Raw genomic sequence first — 13,885 nt, 5'->3', positions numbered from 1 at the left:
AAAATACTCACTCATGAAGCTGAAGTTATGGAAAGTATCATGCAAAAGAAATCAATCTCATTTCCATTTTTATTATCTGCTATTTCTGAGCTCATTGACTCTAATTTGGAACCCAACTGGTCAAGGGATAACGCCTGTAATTCCCAGAGCACACCTAATGGATACTGCAGTATGGAGTGCAGATATTGATCCAGACTGATCAAATGACTCAACACTGCAACATAATGGGTGATATGTTGAGTGCTCGTTTGTTGATCATGCCAAATCAATATTACATTTTAAGCAATAACCAGTTCTGCTCAGTGTTCTCTTAGAAGGACCTTGTCATACAACTCTTCCGCCACACTTCAGACATGAAAGTTAAAAATACCATAGAGGACAACAACTCTCTCTCCTGGAATGACATAATGTACTTTATCTTCCCTACACATTTTCAAATGGTTACTCTCATGCTTGCCTTACATTTACAGATATTGTATTGTTATGTTCTTTAACTATGCCACAATCCATAATTAGCATTTTAACAGGGAAAATTATATATTCTGGACTGTATTATACATGGTGACTGTTTTCGTGTCAATAGATGTGTGAATGTTTGTAACATTTATACTAGGTTTAGCATTTTCTCATGGCAACTATGCATCTTTTGTTACTACAAGCCAGGTAGCTGCAAAGAATCCTGCGAGTTGAACTTGATACTGATAACTGTGTAATAGTCTAAAGTAAAAATAATCAGTTAAAGTTCCAGAGTGCCAACCCAAAATTTACCTTGGAATGACTAAAGAGGCCTCAGTAGACACCACAATCTGCTGGATAACACATATATCATACCAACAGCTCCAATTTGAGTCTTAGGGTAGGTCTACACTTACCCGGTAGTTCGGTGGCGAGCGATTGAACTTCTGGCTTAGACTTATTGCGTCTTGTCTGGACGCGATAGTTGAACCCGGAAGTGCTCGCCGTCGACTGCGGTACTCCAGCTAGACGAGAGGAGTACCGCAGAGTCGATAGGGGAGCCTGCCTGCCGCGTGTGGACCAAGGTAAGTTCAAACTAAGGTACTTCGAACTTCAGCTACGTTATTCACGTAGCTGAAGTTGCGTACCTTAGTTCGAATTAGGGGGTTAGTGTAGACCTGGCCTCAGGAAAGATCAACTCTTTAATTCCCTACAGCCAGTTTAGGACAAAAAATAACCTGTTCCAATTTTCAATTCCTTTTACAGTCTTGGCTGTCTATGGAAACTTCCAGTTCTGAAATTCTGCGGTCTCTAACCAGAACTCTGAATACTTTCAAGTTCTTGGTAGTCAAATAAAAGGTTATGCAGCTAATGATTCAACTGACTTGTCCACTTTTAAGTTCTCCTTTTCTAATTAGGCTTTGTGTCTTTCATTCTCAAGTGAGATGGACAATGCATTCTAGTTTAGTTTTGCTTGAGTTACACAAACAGATAGGGAGACAAAGAACTAAAACTGCAAAGCATTTGAGGCTAACATACTGGGAGCCATTTAAATTACATCACAAACATAATAACCAGGGCTGTCGATTAATTGCAGTTAACGCATGTGATTAACTAAAAAAAAATCAATTAATTGCAGTTTTAATCACACTGTTAACAATAGAATACCAATTTAAATTTGTTAAATATTTTGGATGTTTTTCTAAATTTTCATATATATTGTATTCTGTGTTGTAATTGAAATCAAAGTGTATATTATTTTTATTATATTTGCATACGAGTACTGGAATGCAATCTTTGTCGTGAAAGTGTAATTTACAAATCTAGATTTTTTGTTACATAACTGCACTCAAAACAAAACAATGTAAATCTTCAGAGTCTACGAGTCCACTCAGACCTACTTCTTGTTCAGCCAATTGCTAAGAGAAACAAGTTTGTTTATAATTACAAGAGATAATCATAGAATCATAGAATATCAGAGTTGGAAGGGACCTCAGGAGATCATCTAGTCCAACCCCCTGCTCAAAGCAGGACCAATCCCCACCTAAATCATCCCAGCCAGGGATTTGTCAAGCCTGACCTTAAAAACCTCTAAGGAAGGAGATTTCACCACCTCCCTAGGTAACCCATTCCTGTGCTTCACCACCCTCCTAGCGAAAAAGTTTTTCCTAATATACAACCTAAACCTCCCCCACTGCAACTTGAGACCATTACTCCTTGTTCTGTCATCTGGTACCACTGAGAACAGTCTAGATCCATCCTCTTTGGAACCCCCTTTCAGGTAGTTGAAAGCAGCTATCAAATCCCCCCTCATTCTTCTCTTCTGCAGACTAAACAATCCCAGTTCCCTCAGCCTCTCCACCATTCCAGAGGACATGCTTCCATGCTGATGACGCTTTTTTTTTTTTTTTTTAAATAGTGTTATTAAATTTGTGACTGAACTCCTTGAGGGAGAACTCTGTCCCCTGCTCTGTTTTACCCACATTCTGCCATATATTTCATGTTATAGCAGTCTCGGATGATGACCCAGCCCATGTTTGTTCATTTTAAGAACACTTTCACTGCAGATTTGACAAAATGCAAAGAAGATAACAATGTGAGATTTCTAAAGATAGCTACAGCACTCGACCCAAGCTTTAAGAATTGGAAGTGCCTTCCAAAATCTGAGAGGGACAAGGTGTGGGCATGCTTTCAGAAGTCTTAGAAGAGCTACACTGCAATGCGGAAACTACAGAACCTGAACCACCAAAAAAGAAAATCAACCTTCTGCTGATGGCATCTGACTCAGATAATGAAAATGAACATGAGTCGGTCCGCCCTGCTTTGGATTGTTATTGAGCAGAACCCGTCATCAGCATGGACGCATGTCCTCGGCAACGGCGGTTGAAGCATGAAGGGACATATGAATCTTTAGCACATCTGCCATGTAAATATCTTGCAACACCAGCTACAACAGTGCCATGCGAACGCCTGTTCTCACTTTCAGGTGACATTGTAAACAAGAAGCAGGCAAATGTAAACAACTTGTTTGTCTGAGCGATTGGCTGAACAAAGGACTTAGTGGACTTGCAGGCTCTAAAATTTTACATTGTTTTATTTTTAATGCAGTTTTTTTGTACATAATTCTACATTTGTAAGTTCAACTTTCATGATAACGAGATTGTATTATGGTACTTGTATTAGGTGAATTGAAAAATACTATTTCTTTTGTTTTTTTTATAGTGCAAATACTTGTAATCAAAAATAAATATAAAGTGAGCACTATACACTTTGTATTCTGTGTTGTAATTGAAATCAATATATTTGAAAACATTGAAAACATCTAAAATATTTAAATACATGGTATTCTATTATTGTTTAACAGTGCGATTAACCACACAATTAATCACGATTATTTTTTAATCATTTGACAGCCCTAATAACCACCTTAATCTACTACAAAGGGTTATATTTTCTGTAACCTAAAGTAAACAATTCAGTTCTGCAATTTAGCAATGTTGAGTGAGTTACATTAGAACCAAGCTTCAAGAGGTCTGATATAGCTATAAAATATCATTGAAAGAACCAAAATTACTGAGATCATTTGAAAAACTTGTTTTAGAATCCAGGTAATGTTTCATAAGAACGGCCATATTGGACCAATGGTCCATCTAGACCAGTATCCTGTCTTCCAACAGATACTTCACAGGGAGTGAACAGAACAGGGTAATTTATCGAGTGATCCATCCCTAGCCATCCACTCCCAACTTCTAGCAGTCAGAGGTTTAGGGACACCCAGAGCATGGGATTGCATCCCTGACCATCTTGGATAATAGCAATTGATAGCCATATCCTCCATGAACTTATCTAATTCTTTTTTGAACCCCCTTATATTTTTGGCCTTCACATTTAACATTCCCTAGCAATGAGTTCCACAGGTTAACTGTGCATTCTGTGAAGAAGTATTTCCTTACGTTTGTTGTAAACCTGCTACCTATTAATTTCCTTGGTTAACCCCTGGTTCATGTGTTACGTGAAGGGGTAAATAATACTTCCTTTTTCACTTTCAACATTCATGATTTTACAGACTATCATAATGCCCCCCTTTTCCCCCCAATCATCTCTTTTCCAAGCTGAACAATCCCAGTCTTTTTAATCTCTCCTCATATGGAAGCTGTTCCATACCCTTTAATCATTTTTATTGCCTTTCTCTGTACTTTTTCCAATTCAAATATATCTTTTTGGCTATGATGTGACCAGAACTGTATTCAGTATTCAAGGTGTTACTGTACCATGAATTTATATAGTGCATTGTGATATATTCCTTTCCTAATGGTTCCTAACATTGTTATCTTTTTTTAGTGCTGTTGCTTATTGAGCAGATGTTTTCAGAGAACTATCCACGATGACTCCAAGATCTCTTTCTTCAGTGGTAACAGCTAATTTATACCCCATCATTTTGTATGCATAGATGGGATTATTTTTTCCATTGTGCATTACTTTTCATTTATCAATATTGAATTCCATCTGCCATTTTGTTGCCCACTCACCCAGTTTATAAGATCTCTTTGTAACTCTTTGCAGTCAGCTTTGGACTTATCTTGAGTAATTTTGTATCATCTGCAAAGTTTTCCACCTCGCTGTTTACTCCTTTTTCTAGATCATTTAGGACTATGTTGATTAGCATTAGTCCAAGTACAGATCCTTTGGGGAACCCTCTATTTACCTCTCTCCACTGTGAAAACTGATAATTTATTATGACCCTTTGTTACCGGTCTTTTAACCAGTTACAGATCCATAAGAGGACCTTCCCTCTTATCTCATGACTGCCTACTTTGCTTAAGAACCCTTTGTGAGGGACCTTGTCAAAGATTTTCTGAAAGTCTATATCTGCTATATTCAGTGGATCACCCTTGTCCACACATTTTTGACACCCTCGAAGAAATCTAATTGACTGGTAAGGCATGATTTCCCTTTACAAAAGCCATGTTGACTCCTCCCCAACATATTGCGTTCATCTATGTATCTGATAATTGCATTCTTCACTATAGCTTTAAACCAATTTACATGGTGATGAAGTTAGGCCTACTGGCCTGTAATTGCCTCTAGGATCACCTCTAGAGCCTTTTTTCAAAATCGGCATCAAATTAGCTATCTACCAGTCATCTGGTATAGAGGCTGATTCAAATGATAGATTACATACCACAGTTAGTAGTTCTGCAGTTTCATATTTGAGTTCCTTGAGAACTCTTGGGTGAATACCATCTGGTCCTGGTGACTTATTACTGTTTAATTTATCAATTTGTTCAAAAGGCAATATGTTGTATACAGTTATATCACCTGAAAATGCATTTACTGTATATTACACATTCATATGTTCTGTTTTGTTCTGTGAATATAGCAAGATTCTAGAATGAGGGTCTATAGATTTTGTCATTTTGTTTTCTGAAATGTAATTAAGTCAGGTGCATTTCTATATCCCCAGTTTTGACCACTGTCATCTGATTGTGTGGGTGTGTGCCAGTTTTAGGTCAATTTTTTTTATAGACAGTCACATGAATGTTTACAAATTGTTTTTTAAAACAGAAAAGTGTAATATTGTTGATTACACAGACACCGAGCATCAGCTTTTCCTTCTGTATGTGTCTATATATGTCAATATCTAGGATAGTCAATTGGCACATTTTAAGGTTTACTGAATAAACAAATCCTATGTTGCAGTAAATTGCAGTGATTTACATCCTGCAGAAACCGAACATCTTATGTAACACATGTGCAATAAAAGCAAACAGATGTTTGCAGTCTAACCACTGCACTAATGGAGGAGGTATGGCACTGTATCAAAGGCAAAACACAACATATTCAGAATTGCCCACTAGAGTTTTAAGTGCAGCTGCATAATTTTGAATAAACAACCAATAAGATATCCCAAACCACTTTGTGGCATATTTCCATTCTTAAAGGTAAGAATTTATAATTAATTGCTAATACTTAAAGTGCTCAGATAAAATAGAGTTTGAATTTCAAACAGACTAAGAAATTGGAGACTAAGATGATAAAAAATGTACAGTGAAAATAATGGCATGTTACAGAATTCACAAATTAGGAGCACAATCAGTGTTTAATACATAGGGATATGACACAAGTACAAAAAAATATACCCCTCAGGGTCCTGACTTGGGGTTTCAAATGGCACCTCCAAGATTAGGCGGTTACCACACAGAACTGCAGGAAGACCAGCAGCGCTGAGAACACACATCAGTGGAAGCTCATTGTGAACAAGTCAAGACCTTTTGAAAATGACGCTGCATATATCTATTGTATTACAAAATGAGACTGTTCTCAACCTGTAGGAATGACTGGAACTTTGCACTACAGTATCCACAAATGTCTTTTTTCATTATTCCTGAAAGTAACCTCAGCTGGTTTTAAATGAAGCTGAAATTAATCAAATACTTCCTGCAAATAAAATTAATCACATCTAACAAGAGAAACTGCCCACTTCCATTCTGCCTTCACCCTAATTCTTTATATTAAGGGCTATCACAATTACTACCAATGGGTAAGAGTCCAGGAATAAGACTTAAAACCAAATAAAATGTTTCAGTTTGTAAGGTGAAAATGCTGAGTTTTGTATTAAAAAGTCCTATTGGCTAAAACTGATTTCAAAAGTAATCTATTTCCCTAGCTCTGATATACTGTACGAAGAGCATAAAAGTCTGAGGATAAAGATCTTGATTTTGTTGATTGAGGCCAAAATTTAGCAAAATGTTTAAGAACATGCACTTTAAGCTTGTGCATAAGTCCCATTGACTTCAGTATTGTTGACAGAGAAGTTTCTCGGAAATATATTTTTATTGTCTTTCACTGTTTTGCTGAATCAGGAATTTATCATGAAAATGACCAACCTGCCCTACAAAATACAGTATTATAAACAACCTCTGCATTAACACAGCCTTGTATTCTCTCAATCACTGGTCACAGCACCAAAAATTAGATTTAATGTTGACTAGTTTAGCAAAAAATAAAACACAACAGGAAATATTGTTCTAAAAAAAAAACCAGGCAGATTCAGCCTGTTAAGGGCCTCAGCACCTATAAATCTAGTTGCCTGAAATGGGAGTTATGGGTGCTCAGCGCCTTTCAGGATCAGACCCAAAGTTGTAAGCATTCCAAAACTAAAATTCTGACATGTGCTACTGAAATATAGCCTGGAATAAATACAGAATCAAATAAATCAATAGGACAAGCCTACCTAAAGCAGACTATGAGACAGATAACACAAGACAGACGTGCTGAGCTAATTTACTATCCATAGTCCATTGGCAGAGACCTTCCTAGTCTTCATTTTTAACCTAGTGGTTTCTGAACTTTCCAAGCCAGACAAATAGCACAGAACGGCTGATAGAATGATGTGACACATCTTTATATGATACGGGCTCTGTGTTTGTGCCTGCAAGGACCATTGGTTTTTAACCTTTTTAAATTTAAGTACTGGGTTGTTGTTTTTTCTGACCTGATCAAGCAAGTTAAAGTTGCAATCAATAAATATAAAATTTGAGCAGACTTCATGGAAGTATTTTAAACTGAGATTAATTTTTTTAATCATCTAAGCAGAATTGACCAATGATTTATCATTTCATAATTTTTTCTTGATCAGGGAAAAGAAAGGCTATTCCCCAGCTTGAGACTGTCCTTCATTTGCATGACTCTTAAAACATGCACTCAGGGAAGCTAGCACTTTAAAAGCAACATAGGGCTCCCAATAGGGAACACAATGTTTCAATCTTAGGTTGCAGCCCAGTGTGTTCTTCATAACTACATTTATGAATAAAGCGGTTCCACACAGCCACGTGGGGCTTTATGATTTTAGAACAGCAGTTGCACTAGGAAATATACAGATTTTGAGTTGCATTTTAAATTTCCTAAATAGAGTAGCAAGGACAGCAGAAGTAAAAAACCAAAACAGATGCCCTTTCAGAAAATATATTCTGTATATTTAATCTTGAGGCAGCTGCTGTCTTCTCTTCAGCTAAGCTAATATGCCCTGCCTACACTTCTTCATTACTATTAATCCTAACAATGATTCAATACAGGATCTGCAGAAGGTTGTTATAAATGTTGTCCCACTTGACCCCACCCTTTTTGACACCTGTCTCTCTTCAAACTATTCCTAGCGATGTTGCTTGCAACTCGGCAACTGTTGACGGTTCTTTTCAATTAGGCATATGCTTCAGGGGGGGAAAAGGAATTTACTTAGGTCACTTAAGGGCAGTGAAATCACACATGCCATATAAAATGCTTACATTAGAAAATGATAGCGTAACAGAATGGTAAAACCTTTAACAAAACCCTACAGGGAGCACACAATTAGTACAGCCTGCTCATCTATTATTGCTAGCTCTCTAATTACATTTTGAAAGCCTTGAGTTCTCATTGAAAAAGCATTAAGGTATCAAAATGGAAATGTGACGTGCACAGCCTCTGCTTGCTAATGTATAGAAGCTCTCAATTCCAATTACATGAAAAATTTAAAAAGTAAAAATAAGTAAACAAAGCGGTGGTTCTGAAAAACCTGTTTAATCAAGAAAGAGAGTCGTTGTAGGGTGAACTGTCAACTCTAGTTTATTTACCTTGGAAACTTTTAAAAATATCCTTAAATACTATTGTTAATGGATTAAAAAGAAATATTAGTTTCCATATTCAACTTTTCTTTTAAAATAAAAGTGTCATGATAACTACATCCAACAGCCTCAGTTCTAAAGTTAACCCTTTATTTGCTAAAACCACAAATGGATAAGAACCCTCCTGAATTTAATGCACCAGCAATGTTTCACTCAGAACCAAGCAAAATCATTTTTGTCTAAGTAATCAGAGCCTTTGTCAGAGAGTAATAACTTCACAATTTTGAAACGTGAACAAAAATTTCCAACTCAGTCCTCTCTGTGTTAAAACTTGGACTGTCAAATCAGAGTTGTTCTGTTTCACTTCAGCCCTGTCTCATGTTTAGACAGCTAAAGATGGTGCTATAAGTACATACATACACACAGAAAGCCTGTTGGGGCACAACACCTTTGCTTAGATTCAATATGTGCATCTGCAAAGCTGACATTTCTTTAGACTGAACATCATCAATGTACTTCATTATTTTCCTTGGAGATAAACAATTGAAATTGACACATATCCAAAGACAGGGAGAAACCTTGTAGAACTTAATTACATTATTTAACCTGGAATTAAACTTTAAAACAAAAGTATAGCTTTTTCTACACCAACCATTTAAAGTGAAAGCTTTTCCTCAGTGTTTCAAGGCGTATCTAAAATGGAAATTTTCTACTAGGGCAAGACTCATTAAAAAAAAAAAAACATTTACTGATGAAGAGTATCAAGGAGAAAGGCTATAAAGTTTATGCAGCTCAAGGTAATAGCTTCCCAAAAGACCCTCACCCAGTACTGCCAGCTGTTCCACCCATAAAATGACAGAAATATTGCCTCATGAGCCAAATCCCATAAATATGGTGGGTTTGTGGGATGATTCCCCCCCTCCTCATTTTGTGCATTATGGACCAAAAAAATTGCTGGAACCAGTTTTAGCTAAATATACAAGTAGAGTTCCTTACATACAGCTCATTGGCAGTGAAAGCATTATTTAACCACTTTGCACAGGGCGGTGTTCCCAGTTTCCAAGATTACTTTACTTGCATATCGTCACAGAAAGAATGTTTCTGTCTATCGATGTGTGAAGAAATATGCCCATTTTACAGATAAGGAACTCAGGCACAGAAGCTTAAGAGGGAAGAGTGATCTAGTGCAGGGGTTCTCAACCTTTTCTGAACCACATCCCACCCTAGATTTTTTGCGGCGGGGAGGGGAGGTATTTCTTTGTCTTTAAACTTGGAACCCTTGTGTCATTTACTCAAATGTAGCCCGGCTCCCACACACATTCCCCCCTCCTCCCCCCCCCCCCTCCCCCCGTCATGAGTGGTGTTGTGATGTGCTTTTCCCCCTAGAAAATTTGACAGGCGCCTCCTTCCTCCTCCCCCCCCCCCCCAATTGAGAAACCCTGATCTAGTGGATAGGGCATTGGATTGAGATGCAGGAAACTTGGGTTCATTTCCCAGCTCATCCTCAGACATTCTTTGTGACTTTAGGTAAATCAGTTAATCTAGGAACTGTTTGATCTGTGTCTATATAACAGCGCCTAGTACAATGGGGTCCTGGTCCATAGCTGAGGCTCCTAGGTGCTACAATAATATAAATAAAATACCCTGTGCCTCAGTTCCCATCTGTAAAATGGCAATAGAACATCCTTACCTCCCAGGGTGTTGTAAAGATAAATTCTGTTAATGATTATGAGGTATTTGGATCAGTACCATTAAGTATCTAGACAGAATAGAATCCAATAGATTAAGAATGTGGGTTTCTCTTGGCAGGTATTTCTCCTGTTCTTGGGGGGGGAAGAATAGCTCAGTGGTTTGAACATTGGCCTGCTAAACCCAGGGTTGTGAGTTCAATCCTTGAGGGGGCCACTTAGGGATCTGAGGCAAAATTAGTACTTGGTCCTGCTAGTGAAGGCAGGGGGCTGGACTTAATGACCTTTCAAGGTCCCTTCCAGTTCTAGGAGATAGGATATCTCCATTAATAAAATTTAAAGCTTGTGTTTTATTTACAAACACCCCTGATAAAAATCTCTTATCTTGTATCCCTACCTGAGGCACAGAGTTTCTTGAGGTACCATAAACAGAAGCCAGCAAAGATAGGGTGGGAGGTGAGGTGAGTGAAGTTCAGAAGCCACAATCTTTGCTCCTGGTCCTCCATTCCCAGATTCCCTACCGCTGCTGAGTTCCATCAAAAGCAATGATATTTCAGAGGGATAACATGGTATGTTCCGATGTTGTCCCATGTCTAAGAACTCACTATCTACTTTCCTTGCAAATGATCCTGTAAAAATGCTATACTGAAGATACTGCATTGCTGTTTTATGTATGTAACTCCCATCAATATATTCACTTTGAAGGTCAGGAGTTTAGAAACATCCTGTATATTTATGAATGAGAAACTAAATTAGCATAAGTGAAGTTTAACGTTGCCAATTCCTTATCACGAATGAATGTTTTAGCCAGGAAATATTACATTACAGGAGCTTGCAATATAACTGCTTACTGTTATGCATACATTAATAAATCTTGCAACATTTTGAAAGTTAACTGTTTTGTTTCTAGTGTAATCAATTTCTTAAAAATCTTCTACATTTTTAGAAATATTAATGTAATTTTTTATTTATTTATTTATTTTTGCTATTTTGGCCCTCAGGAAAGATACAGACATACCAATTAAATTCTTAATGCAGATTTTTTGTGATGAGATTATCAGTCAAAGCTTATTGCAATGCAACCATATGACAGTGAACCACCAGAATGAGAGAAATGAAATCACCCTAAAAACAAAGTCTGCACCTGTTTCTGTAAAGTTTTCTGCACACAGTATTCTTCTGTGGAAGGTACCTCTCAGAGGGATCAATTAAACCAAACTTTCATTCGTAATTTTTATATCATCAGTGCAATAGAATTTGAAGGAAGTTCTACAACTAGCTGCCTTTTAACATTGACTGTCCTGAAGTACCGTACAACACTATGCAATTAGAAGGCTATTGAAACATATTCTCTCAGATTTCCACTTTTAATTCTTTGAGATATTCTTCAAAGAACTCTTTTCCTCTCTGGATTCCAATCAGAGTCTATTGTAAAGGTTATCAGAATCTGTAAATGTTCCCTAAGCAACCCATGTTTTTGTTTTGTACCTTGACAACTTTTATTTTAGGAGAACAAGTTTTGTTTACAAGTTTTGCAAGACTGAACCAGGCTTATTTTTAATTAATTTGTGCTTATTATTGCAGGTATACCCATATTCCATGTACAGCAAGCAAGGACATTTCAGCTGTGCTGACTGAGCTCCAGTCATACCAGTCAAAATGAAGTATACTAGAAACTACGGAATGAAGCGATATTTCACTTTTTTAAAAAATGCACTAAACTTTAAAAATAAGGACTTTTAGTGTGTGCAAATTAGAAATTTTGCATTCTGCAGTTTGCAGGGATTCAGACAGTTAATCAAAGCGTCCTAGCTTTATTTGCACAGTCTCAGCTTGCATCTGTGTTCCATCAAAGATAAGAAACTTTGATAATCTCTTTGGTAAAGAAAGGTGTATCCAAATTAGAAACACATGGAAAGTCAGATAAACTAAAATAATTACCCCACACAGATGTTGCTGTGCACAAAAGGCATAAATTGTCTAGAAGTATTTCTAAAATGTGCAAGCCGTTTTAGGAATGAACTAGATACAAGACTTAATAGTAGCAATCTGATTTCCTCCTCATTCTAACAAGGCCACTTCTAAAATGCAAGTGACTTACCTGCTTCTCCATTTTTATACTGTTGGTTATTGTTCTTGTCCTGAAATTCTGTTTGTTTGGTTTTTTAAGTTGATAGTTCCTCCAAGTAGTGTGCTTTGTTGCCTGGCTTGTGCTGTTTTTCCTCAAGATCAGCTGAACTGTAGTAGTCAGTTTGATTCAGGAAGCTGTGCTCTGTCCAGCCTACTGATCACTCCCACTCTCCTGGGTGTGTGCTTACTTGTCTCTCTCAGTCAGGCTAAAAACCAGCCAAGCTCACTTCAGTATAACATGTTTCCTTAGATAGGTAAACAAGCATTGCACTCCGGGTGTAAGAAGCTAATTGGGAATAGGTGTAAGTTAGTTAACTCCACAAATACCAAATGGTTTGAATGCATGTAGTTTGCTAGCAAGCACTGTAAAGACACTGCAAAAGGAATATGATACCAGTTTACCATCTATTCAAATATTCATTTTATTAAAACTAAGATATTATGCATTATTACAGTACATTAAACAGTTTTTACAAAAGTGTCACTACACCCTCATCATCCTATACTTCAATATTGATGAGAGAAACAAAGCACAAAAGATGACACTGGTACATGTATCTGTGTATAAACACACAGAGAATCTGAGAGTTTTAAAAAACTAGCAGTGCTAAGACTGTTTAATACAAGATTAAAGTAAACCGAACTTTATGTACAAGAAGTAAAGGCTACAAATTATTAAAACTATAAAATAGAACAGAAAACACTGGGATAAAAAAAACTTGTCATATCCCTTCTCCAATTCCTTTGTTTGTATTTTGGGCATTTTTAGAGTTTAAGCTCTTTGGGACCGGGATCTCTTTAATCTCTATCATACTGTCACTATCTTACCTTGGGACGCTTTACAGAAATAGCTAGACACACAAGGTATCCCCTTAGGGCACACATGTTTCTAAGACAGTGGATATTTATGTGAGGAATTGTGGAACTAATACATCTGAATTTTTCATGTATCTTTAACTCCCCTCAACTGCACTCTGCCTACTAATCCATTTCTTCATGGACTGCTCTTAACATTTCAAAAACCAGAGCAGCTTCAACAGTCAGGTAATTCATTAAAAATACCACAAGTTGAACACATTCTCAGCTGACTCCAGTCAGATCAAGACTCACCTCTTTGCCAAAGCTTTCCCTTAACAAGAGGAAGTAGAAAGAAACAAAAAGAGAAAAAGAAAGAAGTAGATAAAAAGTGGAAACGGGGAGATATAGTGGGGAGAGATACTGAATATTAAATGCAGATATATACAGCCCTAAGAGGAGGGGAACCCAACTTTTCATTCTTTCATGCCAAACATATACAGCCGCATGGCTCAGGACAGGCAATATTCAGTCCTGAACCAGCCACAGGTATAAGGTCTGGTAACAGGTGAATTAGTAGGGTTAGAAACAGCAGAGCATTTGGCCTTATGATACTGAAGGAGCCTGGCTTTACAGGTAGAGAAATATGAAAATTAATACCAATAAAAATTGTAAAACACTCCATAAATACATTTAAAATAGTCTCTACCTGTA

At 37.1% G+C, this 13,885-nt stretch overlaps 1 protein-coding gene across 2 annotated transcripts in view; it reads right to left on the bottom strand.

Moving 5' to 3' along the window:
- The window catches only part of MID1 (midline 1), a 318,999-nt gene extending 306,420 nt beyond the window's left edge, over window positions 1–12,579 (bottom strand). The window contains exon 1 of one of the 2 annotated variants that reach the window (XM_065580671.1): window positions 12,348–12,579. The gene's annotated coding sequence lies outside the window, so the exon portion shown is untranslated. The remainder of the gene's footprint in view (window positions 1–12,347) is intronic. The other variant, XM_008167184.4, reaches the window with a different exon arrangement.
- Between the last annotated feature and the right edge of the window lie 1,306 nt (window positions 12,580–13,885).

This window comes from Chrysemys picta, chromosome 1, assembly GCF_011386835.1.
Source record: "Chrysemys picta bellii isolate R12L10 chromosome 1, ASM1138683v2, whole genome shotgun sequence".
In the NCBI taxonomy this organism is placed as follows: domain Eukaryota; kingdom Metazoa; phylum Chordata; order Testudines; family Emydidae; genus Chrysemys; species Chrysemys picta.
Note: the sequence above shows the minus strand (reverse complement) of the source record. Positions and strands in the feature narration are given on the sequence as shown.